The 15,761-nt window shown below is 34.2% G+C and overlaps 1 long non-coding RNA gene across 9 annotated transcripts in view; it reads right to left on the bottom strand.

The window, feature by feature from the left end:
* The window catches only part of LOC131529435 (uncharacterized), a 61,123-nt gene that overhangs the window by 16,560 nt on the left and 28,802 nt on the right, over positions 1–15,761 (bottom strand). For all 9 annotated transcript variants that reach the window (XR_009268094.1, XR_009268092.1, XR_009268093.1 and 6 more), the window contains exons 8-11: positions 13,700–13,736; positions 7,780–7,931; positions 7,627–7,690; positions 5,921–6,018 (exon numbers count right to left, since the gene is read on the bottom strand). This is a non-coding gene — a long non-coding RNA (uncharacterized LOC131529435). The remainder of the gene's footprint in view (positions 1–5,920; positions 6,019–7,626; positions 7,691–7,779; positions 7,932–13,699; positions 13,737–15,761) is intronic.

A 15,761-nucleotide genomic window follows, 5' to 3' on the forward strand; every position in this document is an offset into this window, starting at 1 on the left:
ATTTAATTCAATAAAACTATTTAAAATAAACTTTGTGCATTATAAATTGACATGTTGTACCGCTTTTTTTTTTTTTTAAGTTTAAAAGCTATAGAATATTTTTTATTAAATCAAATTCAAATATAAAAACCCCAGTGCATCTGAACATTTTAATTTGGTGTATAAAAGGAAGTGAACAAATACTTAAATACTTCATATAAATACTTGGCACTGCATGTACTTGTACCTCTGTAATGTCTCCATGCAAAATCCAAATCTACACCAAGTCAAATATTACCTATATTATATATCAGACTATCATAATTTATAATGTTCCTGAATCCAATGCATTTTAGGATGTGTAAAACACACAGACCGCAGTAAAACAGAGATACAGACAGACAGATACAGCCTCTGAGGCGTTCAGACAGCATTAATACACACGATAAGCTAATAACTCAAACCTCCAAACGTGTCAAACACGCAAAGTCTTTCCGATGGTTATCGGCGAGAAACACATGGGGAAGAAAGAGAAGAGAACTGAATTGAAGAGAAGAGGGGGTGAAATCACACATGCGAACGTGTGTCATTGAAGCTGCTTTCCTGATAATCGTAGCGGTGCGCGTTTTGACAAGTCAAATGTGTTACATTTTACCCAGAGTGCAACGCTGCAGTCGGAGTGTGACAGCTATGCAAATTACAATAGTTTGATCCGGCACACACTTCTCAGCGCCAGAACAAAACCAGACCTCGACGAGACCCACAGCAAAGAAAAATCACAGCTGAGGTCTTCTTCATATCTCTGTTATTGTCAAATAGAGATCTCAACAGCATCTCAAACTGTGCTCAGACTGACCAAGATCCTATAGTGATCAAACGTCACACATCTCAAACAACTCTAAGCATCATAAGATATAAAAGAGCAACTATTAGATAGATATTTAAATATAATTTAAATATATTTTAAGTATTATTTTATTTTATTTGCATGTGTTCTATTCCATTATATATATATTTTTAATTTATTATGGTTTATTTAAATTTATTTATTTTTATGAAGCATTCAAAATTGATACCTTAATGAAACATAACTGCCAACTCCATTAAGTTTCCTGAGCCATAAAAGAGCAACATTTGAGCAACTGGAATGTGAGAAATTATAACGTTGTATTTATGCACCAATGGGTATATCGGTGAAACACTGCAAAAATTGACTAATTATATACTTAGTATACTTAAAATCAAGATATTGTATGTTCACTTGTGATGCAAACTGTTTTTTTTGGGGGGGGGGGGGATTGAGAAATGTATTAAAATTAAGCAAGTTTATGCTTAAAATATGCAAGAAAATTTTAATTCAAAAGGTGGTTTATTTTTGATGAAAATCATTTTGCATCTCAAGTAAGTGTATCTTGATCTAAAACAAACTCAATATGAAAATCAATTTTTTGCAGTGCACTTTTTTCACAACAAATTACCTAGTAAACTTATTAAAAACTTGCAATTTGACATAATAATATTGCAATGTCGGTCAGATCATGCAATTTTTGGCCTATGCAGGACTATGAATCAGGGTTATTATTGTCAAATATAACTAAAACGAACATGCATACACACACACACACACACACACACACACATACAGTATATAGTAATATTTAAAAAGAGCAAAAAGAAAAAAAGACAATAGCACACAGCAAATGAAGGAATTAATGAATTTTTATAAAAAATAAAATCCAATTCAAACATTCACAAAAATTTTGTATAACACACTGGTTATAAAAAAAAAAAAAAAGGCTGTAGAAACAATTTTCAGCCAGAATTTGCAAGTAAATTAAAACAATTGCTAAGAACCAGCAAGTTTCTTTCAAATATCTGTAACTGCAAGTGTACTGCTATGACCCTCTCAAAAGTAAACGTGATTTCTGGGACATCTCTTTAGACTAAAAGTCATTTAGCGGGAATCTGCTGGCTTTGACCTCGGCGTGACTCCGTCCCGTCCTTGTTTCCCTGCGTTTGGGTGATGCTGTATTACGAATCGGTGTGTAAACACACACAGGTGGAGCGCTGGGGCCGCACAGGGACATCTCAAACTTATAACTACAGAGGGAATCTCATATATTCAGACAAGAGAGGTTGTGTTGACCCGATCGCATTATTAATGAGAGCGTCGTGGACACACGCTTCCCGCTGTAAAGGTGAGCCTCTTCATCAAAGGGAACGTCACCCCTCCCTCCGCTTTGGAGCCCGTCCAGAAATGACAAAAACATCCGTCCGAGGAGTTGCTGGAATCACTGAATTAGCATCGCCTTCAAGTTTCTCCCCCTCGCCGTCTGTCACACGCGCGGGATTATTATTCATTAGAGCGCGACTGCTGACACCCGCTCTCTACCCACACTGCACTGGGTCACTGAGTGGCGTCCCTACGGTAAGCAGGTACAGACACGCGGCCCATCTGCTTATCAAACACTGACATATCACAAACACACGCTAACCACTGGATAGAAACGCACACAAACACATACCTGTTAGTGCTCAGGCGACGCTCTTTCATTGCTCAGACCGAGACTCAAAGGCACAGTGCAGCCAAAAATGACCAAACGGCCGACGGTAGCCATTGACTTCCATTGCATGGAGAAAAATACTATGGAAGTCAATGGCTACCGTGAGCTGTTTTGGTCACCAACATCCTTCAAAATGAGTCCTTAGCCATCTTCAAGAATCGGCTAAAAACACATCTCTTCCATCTTTATTTGACCCTCTAACTCCAGCACTCTCTATTCTAATTCTATTCTTTAAAAACAACAACAAAGGTTTGAAACTATTTGAAAGTGAGATTTTAATTTTGGGGTGAACCATCCCTGGAGTTATGGTATGTTTCATTGAAGAATCGAAATGTTTCTTGTCCTGTAAGCAGAAATAAAAACAGCCTGGAAAAAAAAAACTTTAAAAAGTTACTTGTAATGTTCGCGATCAATAATGACCACATTGAAAATGAATGGGAAGCGAATCTCATCCAGTCTTTTGTACTGAAACCTCATTTTTGTGATATCAACCTCAAATTTGGAACACGACTTGCTTAGATCATGTTTCTGGAGAAATATCTGAGAAACTGGAGACTTTCATTTTTGTTTCCCTGTGTGAAAATAAATAAATACAAATACAAATACAAATAAATAAATAAAATATTTCTAAATTGCCTTACCTACTAGTTAACCCTTAAAGACAGAGAACATTTCTGGGGCACCTGACACGCCTGTACTTTTCTTTGTTTTTTTCAGACCTATTCTAGCAGTCAGCATCAAGTGCCATATATCATTAAAAACAGGAGAGCTTGACGTTTCAGTCTAGCTAATTTAAAGTCTCAATTTTCCCTTTGTTTTCTCTAAGAATTAACGAATTTCCAGAATTTTAAGAAAAACGCAAGAAAGACACAGAAACTCCTCCAGTTTGGATTTTTTTTCTTTAAAAAGTTGTATCTGTGTGTTTTACACTTCCAAATAAAATTTTGTCTACCCAAGCAAGTTATAGCCATTTATTATAATATTGTTATAGGCGCTTTTCAGTGAAAAACAGGTCTATTTACTTTACTAACAGTATAGATGTATCCAAAAAAAAACATTTAGGAAAATGTTTTTTTTTCAAAGAAAATGGAAACCGTGTTATATAATAACAAAATACAGTATAAAATTTACTTTTTTTACAGAAAAAATATATTTTCAATCTGAGTATAAACCACAAACACAAACAAGTTGTGCAAGTTGTGAAAAAATTGTCTTGTGCAACAAAAATACAAGCAGTGCAAATGATTCACAAACTACACACAAAATGGGTGAGAAATATATAGAGTGCAATAGAAAAAAAATAGTGCAAATTATCTTTATGAACTATATAAGTATTATTTACACAATAAAACAGCCAAATGGATCGATCCACTGGCTGTACTCTGCGTCAGAATCGATTTTTCCGGGTCATCGCCTCGCGACGCGAATACCTAAATTTCAGTGCTTTATCCGATATGTACCGCTTTTTTATCCGATATGTACCGTTTTTCTTTTGGTTTATTTTATGCCAAAGTGCGCTGTCCTGTGTTTTTCTGGGCTTTTTCAGAGAGTGTTCTCATGCAAATGTGTTATTGTGTGTTTGTTTTCATGCACAACACACTTTACATTCACTTTGCGCTTGCTCAAATTCCCATAGAAACATGCTAAACAATGGTTCAAAAGACCAAAACCTATGTTTATTGGTTGAATATGTGACAGTTTGAACCAATCTGGGCACGGGGGTGGGACTTAGCATCAATAATCGTTCCTGTTTGGCTCAGAGAGACGAAATGCATTGGTTTCTTCTGACCAATCAATGTTGTCAAAATGTGAGGACGGAGCCTCTGAATGCCCAACTGAGACAAATATGATATCTCAGAAAAGCGGAGAAGCTCTGCTTTACGACACTTTTTAAAGAATTCAGATAGGATTAGCGGTTCAAATGTTATTAAACATTTAAAAACAATAGTTATTTTTGAGGATTAAATAATAAATACAATGATAATTCATGATAAATAATGATAAATGTAAAAGATCAATGATATGAATATATAATAATACATATTGTAATGCAAATATTGTAGTTACTCACTTTTAATACCAGTTTAAATCTAGAACTCCCATGCATATGCATACATACATATATACATACATATATATATATATATATATATATATTAGTGGTGGGCATAGATTAATTTTTTAAATCTAGATTAATCTCACTGTAATCTTGGAATTAATCTAGATTAATCTAGATTAAAATGGCTCATTTGAATTCTGCCAAGTAGATCAGAATAAGTTCACTACTAGTAGTAAACAACTAGCAGTCATCAAGAAGCAAACATAATATGGTGGTAATTCGTGGTGTCGTGGTAATTAGGCTAATTAATTAAATTAAATTATGTAATTTAAAATTACATAAGGTAGCCTACCTAAAGGCTTTTGCGTTTTTTCCCGACATAAAAATAAAGGGGATTTAATATTGATAATAACATTGAAGACATTGTATGATTATTCCTTAAAGATAAGGTTTTAATAGTTTTAGTAGTAGTAGCCTATTACGTTCTGCCCAATGTCTTCAAGTGAAACCGAACTTTTATTTTGACGGGTTGCCTTGAATACCTTTACATTTCTGTGTATATGATATGAGGATAGTTTTTCTCAAATGAAACGCTCGATTGCTCATGAAGTAACTCTCAGAGCAGTTCTGGAGATGTTGTTCATGTATTGATGTCCTCATTTAGTGAGACGACAGACGTTAATATCACCGCAAGCGTCGCGCGCTTCTGTATGAGTGAACAAACCCGCGCGTCTGCGCCATACATTAACACAGAGACACGCAGAAGTCATATTTAAATAGACGTTTTGCGGCTTAATATTTACAAATAGGAGTGGTAGTATGCTCACTTGTGTGTGCGCTTACGTTTGTTTGTGTGTGTGTATATGTGTGTGCGCGAACCGGGGCGGAACTCCGCTGTGCGCGCGATACAGAGAGCGCTACCATGTAAAGTAGAGACATAAATGACAAGCCGTCGTGTAAATAAGATAAATAACATAAGGCTATTTAGTTTGTTTAATAAAAGAACAAGGTATACACCTGTTCTATAGGGAAGGTAACATTGAATGTAATGTAAAGTGTTACCTTTTTTTTTTTTTACATCTCTATCGTTTTTCTTAAGTTCTAGTTTTTATTTGTACTTAATTTACTTGTAATTAGTTTAGTACTTAAAAAACTTGGCTGGAATTGTTTCTTTTATTTCACCTAATGTTTGTATTATTTCCAGTAATGAGAATGTTTTTGGCAAATGATTTGTTAGTCAATACAAAACACCTTTAAACACTAGACATAGCTTTAAATTGTGAAAATGGAAATGAAAACCAACGAGTTTAAAGTTTACCTGCATACACACTTCAGTATGAACCCGTCACGGCAGCCGTTTGCTGTGTTCATCTTCATTTCTACTGATCAGTCAGATTCAAACTTTCACTCATGCATCTAAAACACAGTGCAAAGTCACATGCATGTATTAAAAGAGAGAAAATAACATATGATTCAATGCATTGTGAATAAAAGCAACACTAACAACCTTTGGATGAAAGTGTCTGCTAAATGAATAAATGCAATGCAAATATTGCACAAGGAAGACATTTACGGAAGATCTGGCTTCTGATCTTCTAATAGCTTTTTAAATATTAATGCATCAAACACTATATTCCTCTAGTTTTCAGTAATCTCATCCACGTTTAATCCTCCTGACCTCAACTTATTCACACACTTGAACACCGAATGTGTCATATATTTATCTGGACTCCTGAATGGCAGAAACCTTCAGCAGTGCTCCATTAGAGGTAAGAGGTCAGAGCTCAGCAGTCTGGACATTCATGGCATTTGTCAGTCTGTAAGTGAACAAAAGCAGCGAGAGATGTGTTCTGTCTGCTATCGGCACTCATAACAGCAGAAACAGCCACTTCACCTCTGACCTCTGAGCTCAACAAACGCTGTTCAGCTGGATGTGTGGATTGGACTTGACTTCTGACCATCAATTCTACACTCTGTGTGTGTGTGTGTGTCTGGTTGTGTTTCATTCAAGCCCATAATGCATGTTAGTACTCAAATTCAGCCTGTAGTTCATATTTTTTATATTGCTTTGACTATCGTTACCCTGGCAACACTGGTGCTGTACCCTCATCACACAATGATAGATAACCTTCCGTGCTGTGATGATGGGAAGAAGTTGGGGTCAAACCTTATCAAACGATTAATCTGCGTTAAAAAAATATTAACGCGTAAAAATTTTTTGATTAATCGCATGCGTTAACGTTGACACCCCTAATATTTACATATTTTCTTTTTTATCTTTTTATCTTGGTTTTTGGTTGATTTGACTAAAAATGAAAATAATCAAAATCACTGCAATTCTTAAAAAGTTAACTTAGGTAATTTATAAGCAAATAAGAAAAACTATTAAAAATATTTCTCATTAAAAATTTACTATTTTTATTGAAACTCCATCTTTTGCTTTTGTTGTTTCTTCTCTTTTATGGCAAAAAAGCACCTTATATTTTCTTTTTTCTTTTTTTGTTGCCTGACACTCGATGCATTTTTTTCAGACCAAATGAAAATAAAAATGAAAATAATGCATCGAAATTTCTATATTTTAATTCACTAATGCTCATGAAAGCCAACATGCAAAACAAAAACACTGTCAAGTCAGAGTCTGGTGGTGCATAAGCAAAGTTCAAACTTCAAAATCCAGTCAATATTAAAAACAAAGTATTTCTCATCAGAAATGGACTATTTCACCACCACAAAATCTCTTTTGAGCAGCACTAAGAGTACGAGCTGCTGTCTATGTAGTGCACTTGAAATCCAGCCCTCCGTCAGGTCACCGCAATCACTCTGATCTCTCCTCATTAATTGATTGACAATTAATTGCTGCAAGCTCCATCAGTAATAACGCTAATGGAGGGATCGCGCTCCGCCATGCGAGTCTCGGCGCAGAATTAGCGGGCTAATCTAATCTGGAAAGAGAGCGTGACAAACGTGTCATTAATGCCGCCTCTCCTGAGAAGCAAACGACGATCACACATGACAAGCTCTCACCTGCCAAACCAGAGACTGCGTTCACACCTGGATCCGGAGCGGCCACGCTGAGAGCCAGAAGCACCTGAGGACGGCAATTAGAGGACTGATATCAGAATAATGATCTCATACCACTGTCATTAAACACAAGCACCTCGTCTGATCCATCCTTACTTCTTAGCGCGCTTCAGACGCCATTTCTGGTGTCAAAACAGCAACTGAGAGGCGACACCATCAGTCTCTAGATGATCCCAGATCAAGAGCGGCTTTTCTGAATGTATAAACGTCTCCGTCTCCTGTCATCAGTCTGTCTGGACAATGGAAACCTGTTCGGAAACAATTATTTATATCATTCTGATTTTAGCCTTCAGAATAAGGCATCAGTGACCACAAAAGCTTTTTAACAAAACTAAAATTTTTTTATAAAAACACTGAAAACGTTGTTTCCATTCAAACAGATAATCAGGATTATTATAGTTAACTAAAATTAAAACCTTAAAAATATTTTTGTTAGGCCTTTTTGATATAAATTAAAAAACTTTAAATAAAAGGTAATCAAATATGTTTAAAAAACATATATATATATTTTTTTTTAATAAGACCAATATTTCTCAGTTTAACTAAACTAGATGAACTAAAAAAAAAAATTAAAAAAAACTTTAGTTAGTAAAATTAAATAGCATTATAGTTGCTGAGACTCATTTTCATTTAACTTGATGTATTAAAATAAGCAAAACCGAACAATAAAACTTAGCAAAATTCATTTTTAATAATAAAATCAATAAAAACAATATAAACAAACATTAAAAAAAAAATATATAAAATAAAAATGACAAAACCAACTAAAATAAAAACGAAAAAGGAAATATAAAAGTAAAAACTAATTTAACATAATAAAAACTAAAGTATCTCAAAGATCATATTTCAGCTAGTTGCCATGGCGATTTCTCATTTTCTTTTAGTTTAACTTGATGCACTAAAATAACTCAAACTAAATAAATAAATAAACAGAGCTTTAATTAATATTAAAATTTAACAAAAAATATATAGACAAAAAGTAAAAAATAAAAATAAACAAAAACACACAATGAGTAAAACTAAACTTAAATTTAAATAAATAAATATTTTTTAAAAACATTCAAAATATGAATTAAAAGTATAATAGTATCTCAATCATACAACAAAGAAGCAGCTTTTTTTAACATACAAGCCAATACATAACTATGAATTAAGACGTATGAGGTGTTTTTACAGGAATAAATAAATAAATAAATATAGGATTCCCTTAATAACAGAATGGGTTCAATTTTACTATAAAACCCCTGTGAGACAGAGACGAGAGTGTAAAATACTCCAGGGGCCCGAGCCGCGAGGGTCAGTGTACTAATCGCGTCTCCCTGATGGAAATACATGTTTTTTTATACCTAATACTTTAATGAATTTTTAATCACGTCATTTGTAATTAAATTAACAGGGATAAGCGAGCAGCGGAGCCGCTGAGAGAGAAAGAGAGAGAGAGAGAGAGATTACTGGACATGAGATTATGCTGCAAGCTGTAAAATCAGCAGTCAGAGATTAACAATCTGCGTATTTAATAATCAAATGAAAAGGCCTGGAGTACAAACGGACAGGCATTAATGGATAATCTGCACAAGACTCAATTAACTAGACTACATAAAACTATTTAATGAACTAGTTAGAAAGCCACATATTTGATATATTATTGGTTTACTTTGAGTCGTTTCAAGTAAAGACAGACGATAGATAGATAGACCTTATTTTAACTTGTTGCCAAAGCAATATTTCTCTCATTTTCATTATTTTAACTAGTGCTGTCAAACAATTAATCGCATCCAAAATAAAACGTTTTTGTTAACATAATGTGTGTGTACTGTGTATATTTATTATGTCTATATAAATACACACACATGCATGTATATATTTAAGAAAAATATGTTACGTTTATATATTAAATATATTTATATATGATATAATTTATATGAGTACAAATACATACATGCAAATACATGTAAATATCTTCTAAATATATGCTGTATGTGTGTGTATCTATATACATAATAAATATACACATTACACATATATTATGTAAACAAAAACATTTACTTTGGATGCGATTAATCGCAATTAATCGTTTGACAGCACTAATTTTAACATAATGTAACAAAATAACTAAAACTGAAAAACAATTTTAAAAAAACCAACTAAAAAAAAATAATTAAAACTTACTAATTGGATTTTTTTTAAATTTGTTGCACTATTTCTTTTGTCTTTTTTTGTTTAGTTATACATTTTTAATACTAATTAAAAATAATAAAAGTTAGAAAGGGAAAAAACATTTTAATAATTAAAGACTGCGTCGTCAGTGTTGTATCAGACACTTGCACTTAACATTATATGAAAATCAAGCTCAAATGGAGTTAACAAGGTTTTTGACCAGTGAATGCGTCGCATTATACGCTTTCATCAACTTTTACAGGTTATACAGTCATGGCCAAAAATATCGGCACCCTTGCAATTCTGTCAGAAAATGCAACCCTACTCTCAGAAAATTGTTGCAGTGCAAATGTTTTGGTACTCACAGGTTTATTTATTTTGTTTGCATTGGAACAACACACAAAAAAAAAAAAAACAGAGAAGAAAAGTCAAATCTGATACAATTCCACAGAACCCAAAAAATGCACTGGACAAAATTATTGGCACCCTTAACTTAATATTTGGTAGCACCCCCTTTGGAAAAAATCACTGAAATCAGTCGCTTCCTGTAACCATGAATGAGTTTCTTACACCTCTCTACTGGAAATTTTGGACCACTCTTCTTTTGCAAACTGCTCCACGTCATATAAGATTTGAAGGATGTCTTCTCCCAGCTGCTGTTCTGAGATCTCTCCACAGGTGTTCTCTGGGATTCAGATCTGGACTCATTGCTGGTCAGAACTCTCCAGCGCTTTGTTTGGAACCATTTCTGAGTGCTTTTTGAAGTGTGTTTCGGGTCATTGTCCTGCTGGAAGACCCATGACCTCCGGTGGAGACGCAGCTTTCTGACACTGGCCACTACGCTGCGCCCCAAAATTCTTTGGTAATCATCAGATTTCATGACACCGTTCACACAGTCAAGGCATCCAGTGCCAGAAGCAGCAAAGCAACCCCAAAACATCTTTGAACCTCCGCCATGTTTGACTGAAGGGACTGTGTTCTTTTCTTTGAAAGCCTCATTTCTTTTTCTGTAAACAGTGCCATGATGTCCTTTACCAAAAAGCTCTACTTTTGTCTCATCTGTCCACAGTACGTTCTCCCAGAAGGATTGTGGTTTTGTCCAGTCTTGCTTTTGTATGTCTTTGTGTCAGCAGTGGTGTCCTCCTGGGTCTCCTACCATAGCGTCTCTTTTCATTCAGATGGAGACAGATAGTGCGAGCTGACGCTGTTGTACCCTGTGTCTGCAGATCAGCTTGAATTTGTTTGGAAGTTAATCAGGGTTCTTTATCCACCATTCTAACAATACTTCGTTGTAATTTTTCATTAATTTTGCTCTTCCGTCCAGGTCCAGGGAGGTTATCTACAGTGCCATGGGCTGTAAAGCTCTTGATGATATTGCACACTGTGGACACAGGAACATTAAGATCTCTGGAGATGGACTTGTAGCCTTGAGATTGTCCATGTTTTTCCACAATTTTTTCTCTCAAATCCACAGACAACTCTTTACACTTCTTTCTTTTCTCCATGCTCAGTGTGACACGCAACATAAAGGTTGAGTCAACTTTTCTCCATTTTAACTGGTTGCAAGTGTGATTACTATATTACCCACATCTGTTACTTGCCACAGGTGTGTCTAAATACAAATTACAGGAGCAACACATGCTTGAAAAGCAATTATTTCTTACAATTTTGACAAGGTGCCAATAATTTTGTCCAGTCCATTTTTGAGTTTTGTGTGAAATTTTATCAAATTTGACTTTTCTTCTCTGTTTTTTTGTGTTGATGCAGTGCAAACAAAAACAATAAGCACGTGAATACCAAAACATTTGCAATTGGAACAATTTTCTGAGAGAAGTGTTGCATTTTCTGACAGAATTGCAAGGGTGCCGATATTTTTGGCCATGACTGTATAACGTTTATTGTAGCTATATGGGCGCTTAGTTTTTCTTGTTGTTTAATAGCACTTGGCCAAAATCTCATGATATAAACGATGAAGCGCTAAATGCACATGCAGGATATTTAAAACGTACAAAAGTATATTGGCTACAACTAGATGGCAAATAGCCTACTTCTCCGCTCTTCAAACACAAAAGCCTCTACAGACAGTGTTCGAGTAAAGAAAACACTGTACTATTCAATCATCAGTTATTTATTACAGTTTGTTTATTATTTATAACAGTTTGAGGATCCAATGGCATTACGAAGTTTTACTGACAAGCTCTTTTTAATGCTTATCATTGGTAAAAGTTTTGTAAAAACATAAGAGATATGAAGTTTGGATCATTTTTCACAGCACCAGACTGGGCTAGGACATGGCAACTGCCATACAGAAACGCCGCCCCTGCTTAATTTATATCAACCAACAACGATTAAATAGCTACAGAACAATTTAGTTTAGTTTATTGATTTATATAGCACATTTAGTAACGACAGGGTTGACCAAAGTGCTGTACAAAATTCAAATAAAAACATAAAACAACTAACCATATAAAAGAGATCGCAAATTTATGACAAAGATAATATCACACATAATCAAATATTTGACAGCATTTACTCCCAATAAGCCGTTTTAAAAAGATAAGTCTTAAGTGATGATTTAAAAACCTGAAAAGAGGAGGCTGATCTTATATACAATGGCAAATTATTCCACAGCCACCGAAAAAGCACGATCCCCCTTAAGTTTCAAGCGTGTCATAGGTACCAACAACAATAAAGAATTTGATGACCTTAAAGGCCTGTTAGTCACATGGTACAAGAGGAGATCGGACAGGTAAGATGGTGCCAAACCTGCCACAGATTTATACACAAACAGCAGTACCTTAAACTGAATTCTAAACTTGACAGGAAGCCAATGCAAACTAATCAAAACTGGAGTGATACTTTCTCTCTTTTTGGTCCCTGTTAAAAGCCTGGCCTATAATTTGTCTAAATTATACATTGCAGATTTTATTAAACAGATATCATCAAACAATAACATTACCAGTCAAAATATCAGTCAAAACAACACAAGCTAGCCAATGAATGTTTGTAAATGCTCCATTCAGTTATTAAAACAATTCATTATGTATCAGAATCAAGTTCGATTTGAATAATTTAATTTCTTTATCTATGTTTTTTTTTTTTTTTATGGCTGAATTTGATGGACAAAAGGTGTCAAGATGTTAATTTAGACAGTAGCAAGTCTGAATGTTTGACACCACAGATCTGTGACGGATCAGGATTATTGTGACCAATCCCCTGCCTGACCTCTGACCCCGAGCGGGTCATTTCCAAAACCCCGAACGCTCTGGAGAAAAACGCATCACTGTAACCTCCATCAGAACCGAGAGCACAGATCAGATCACTCAATGATTCAGAACGAATGAACGAACAAGTGTTTGCCACAAACTCCTGGAAAGTTTGTGTGTGTGTGTGTGTGTGTGTGTGCTGATCCGAGAGCTGCGGTGAGGATGTGCTGCTGTCCGCTCCAATCTCTGCCAGATGAAATTAAGGCCCAATTATTGATAAATGAAGAGTACTTTTCACGGAAGCTGTGCCTGAAGATACACACTGCATCTGTCACATGGCAACACACACACACACACAGCTCACTCAAGTGTGACATCGCATCCTGTGCATTCATCATGCATCTGTAGGAGATCTGTGTGTGTGTGTGTGTGTGTGTGTTATTCTAGTCTGATGTTAGTCTGCAGTTCTTCTCATTATATTCTGCTCTTTTCAATATCTGATCAGAAATAAACACATCTGTGAAAAATCAATGAATGTGCGTTCAAAACACTTCTTCATGTGGTCACATATAAAGTAAGTGGGTTTATTAAAATACAACAAGTTATTTAAAGGAATAATTCAGCCATATATGAAAATGTTGTCATTTACATACCCTCATGCCGTTCCAAACCCATTTGATGTGATTTCTTCTGTGGGACACAAAAGTAGAGATGTTAAACATAATATTCACAATGCTTTTTACATTCAATGAAAGCAGACAATGAAAAAGAACAAAGAACCACCAAAACCCACAATAAAATATCATAATTCTTCTGAAGCCACATGATGCTTTATGTGAGGAATGGGGTCATATTTATAGCAGGAATGAAATGGAATGTGCAACCTACTTTATTACAGTTTTTTAATGCATTTCTGAGTAAAAAGAGAAAAAATAATATGCATACAAAAATAAATGGTTTGTTTAAAAAGATATTTCAAAAATAGTTTTTTGTTTATAAAAAACTAAAATTAAATGCATGCACAAATGATTAGTCTGTTCTTTAAAAAAGTAATGTAAAAATGCATACACAAACCTTTTTTGTGCTAAAAAATGAAACAATATTTAAATGTATGCACAAATTAATGGTTTGTTGTTTAAATAAATATAAATAAATTTAATTAAACAAATAAAAAAATTACATGCACAAATGAACTGTCCACAAAACTGGTAACAGGAATTCTGAAAATAAATAGGATTCATTTTGATTTCGATCTTCTTCATGTTTTTAAATCCTTGAAAGAATTTTATACTGTTTTTTTTTTTTTTTTCTCAGGTAACAGCTGCACAGATTGACACTTTCCAGAATACAAACTCATCCCTGCATGAGCTGCACGACACAAGACATCCACAAACATCTCCCATAAGAACTACTGCACCCACAATGCATTGCAAAGCCCCGACACCTAACCTGCCCTTTAGAGCAGAATGCTGAGAGTGAAACACCTGTCAGACGGCCGCGGTGACACCGCTCACACCCTCATCAGCGTGTTAATTGAATGTCAGAGGAGGCTGGTGTCAGGGCAAATTCACTGCTCCAACAAAACAAAAAAGCTTAACCACCACATTTTACGAGTGTTAACTACAGTAAAAGCTACTCGCTAAAAGTATAAGAGCAGTACATATGGCACTATTGCTCTAAACATAACTTTATAATAAATACAGCTTCATTTATATAATATAGCTGAAAAATTTAAATATCTCACTTCAAAACTGTTATAAAGTAGCTGCGTAAGGACACTAATGAATTGATCAATTATTTTTGAATTGTCTGATTCGTATGAATGGTCTGAATGAAGCCATTTGCAAAAATGTATATTTTCATGTTGAAACAAATATATAACATACAAATCTGGTTTTGTATATTGCAGATATTGTTGGCTCATTGATGAACTGCCTTTGTTCATCTTTTAAGACTGAAAAATGCATAAATGTAAATTCATAAACATTCAATTATTGCCTAAATGCATTTGGATGTGAAAGTAGGAATGAATATCCAGCCTAGTTTACTACTGTTCATGCATTTCTGAGTTAAATAGCTTATTGAGCAAGGAAAAATAATTTTAAAAACATGTTAAAAATAAAAAATAAAGGTAAAAATAAAAACTGCATGCACAAATGAATTGTTTGTAAATAAATGAATAAATGCACAAATACATTTTGTTGTTTAAAAAAAATAAATACATAAAAATAAATAAATGCATGGAAAAATGTATTGTTCAAAAGTAAAGAATAAAATTAAAGTTACATAAATAAGTGCATGCATAAAATGATTTGTTTACCGTTTAAAATTAAATAAATAAATATAATTAAATTTTAAAAAATGCATGCACAAATGACTGTTCACAATAAGACTAGAAAAATGCAAAATGCGAGTCGATTCTGATTTTATGCTGACGTCATTATTTAGTCAGCTTCTTTTCCACCATATTTTTCAATTATTATTATTATTTAATGCCTAAGTTCATTTGGCTGTGATGCTAGAAACATCCTTTACATAAGAATTAAAATGCAGACTTCAATGACTGGACAATGCATTTTAAGCACGTACATTGCTTTATGACATTTCAGAACATAATGCACAAACTGAGCAACAATCATATGCATTTATGTATTTGCAGAGAGTATGTTTTAACTTAAAAACAATGAGGTTTCCTTTTTACATAAAGTTTAATAC

Source organism: Onychostoma macrolepis, chromosome 21, assembly GCF_012432095.1.
Source record: "Onychostoma macrolepis isolate SWU-2019 chromosome 21, ASM1243209v1, whole genome shotgun sequence".
NCBI classification, from domain to species: domain Eukaryota; kingdom Metazoa; phylum Chordata; class Actinopteri; order Cypriniformes; family Cyprinidae; genus Onychostoma; species Onychostoma macrolepis.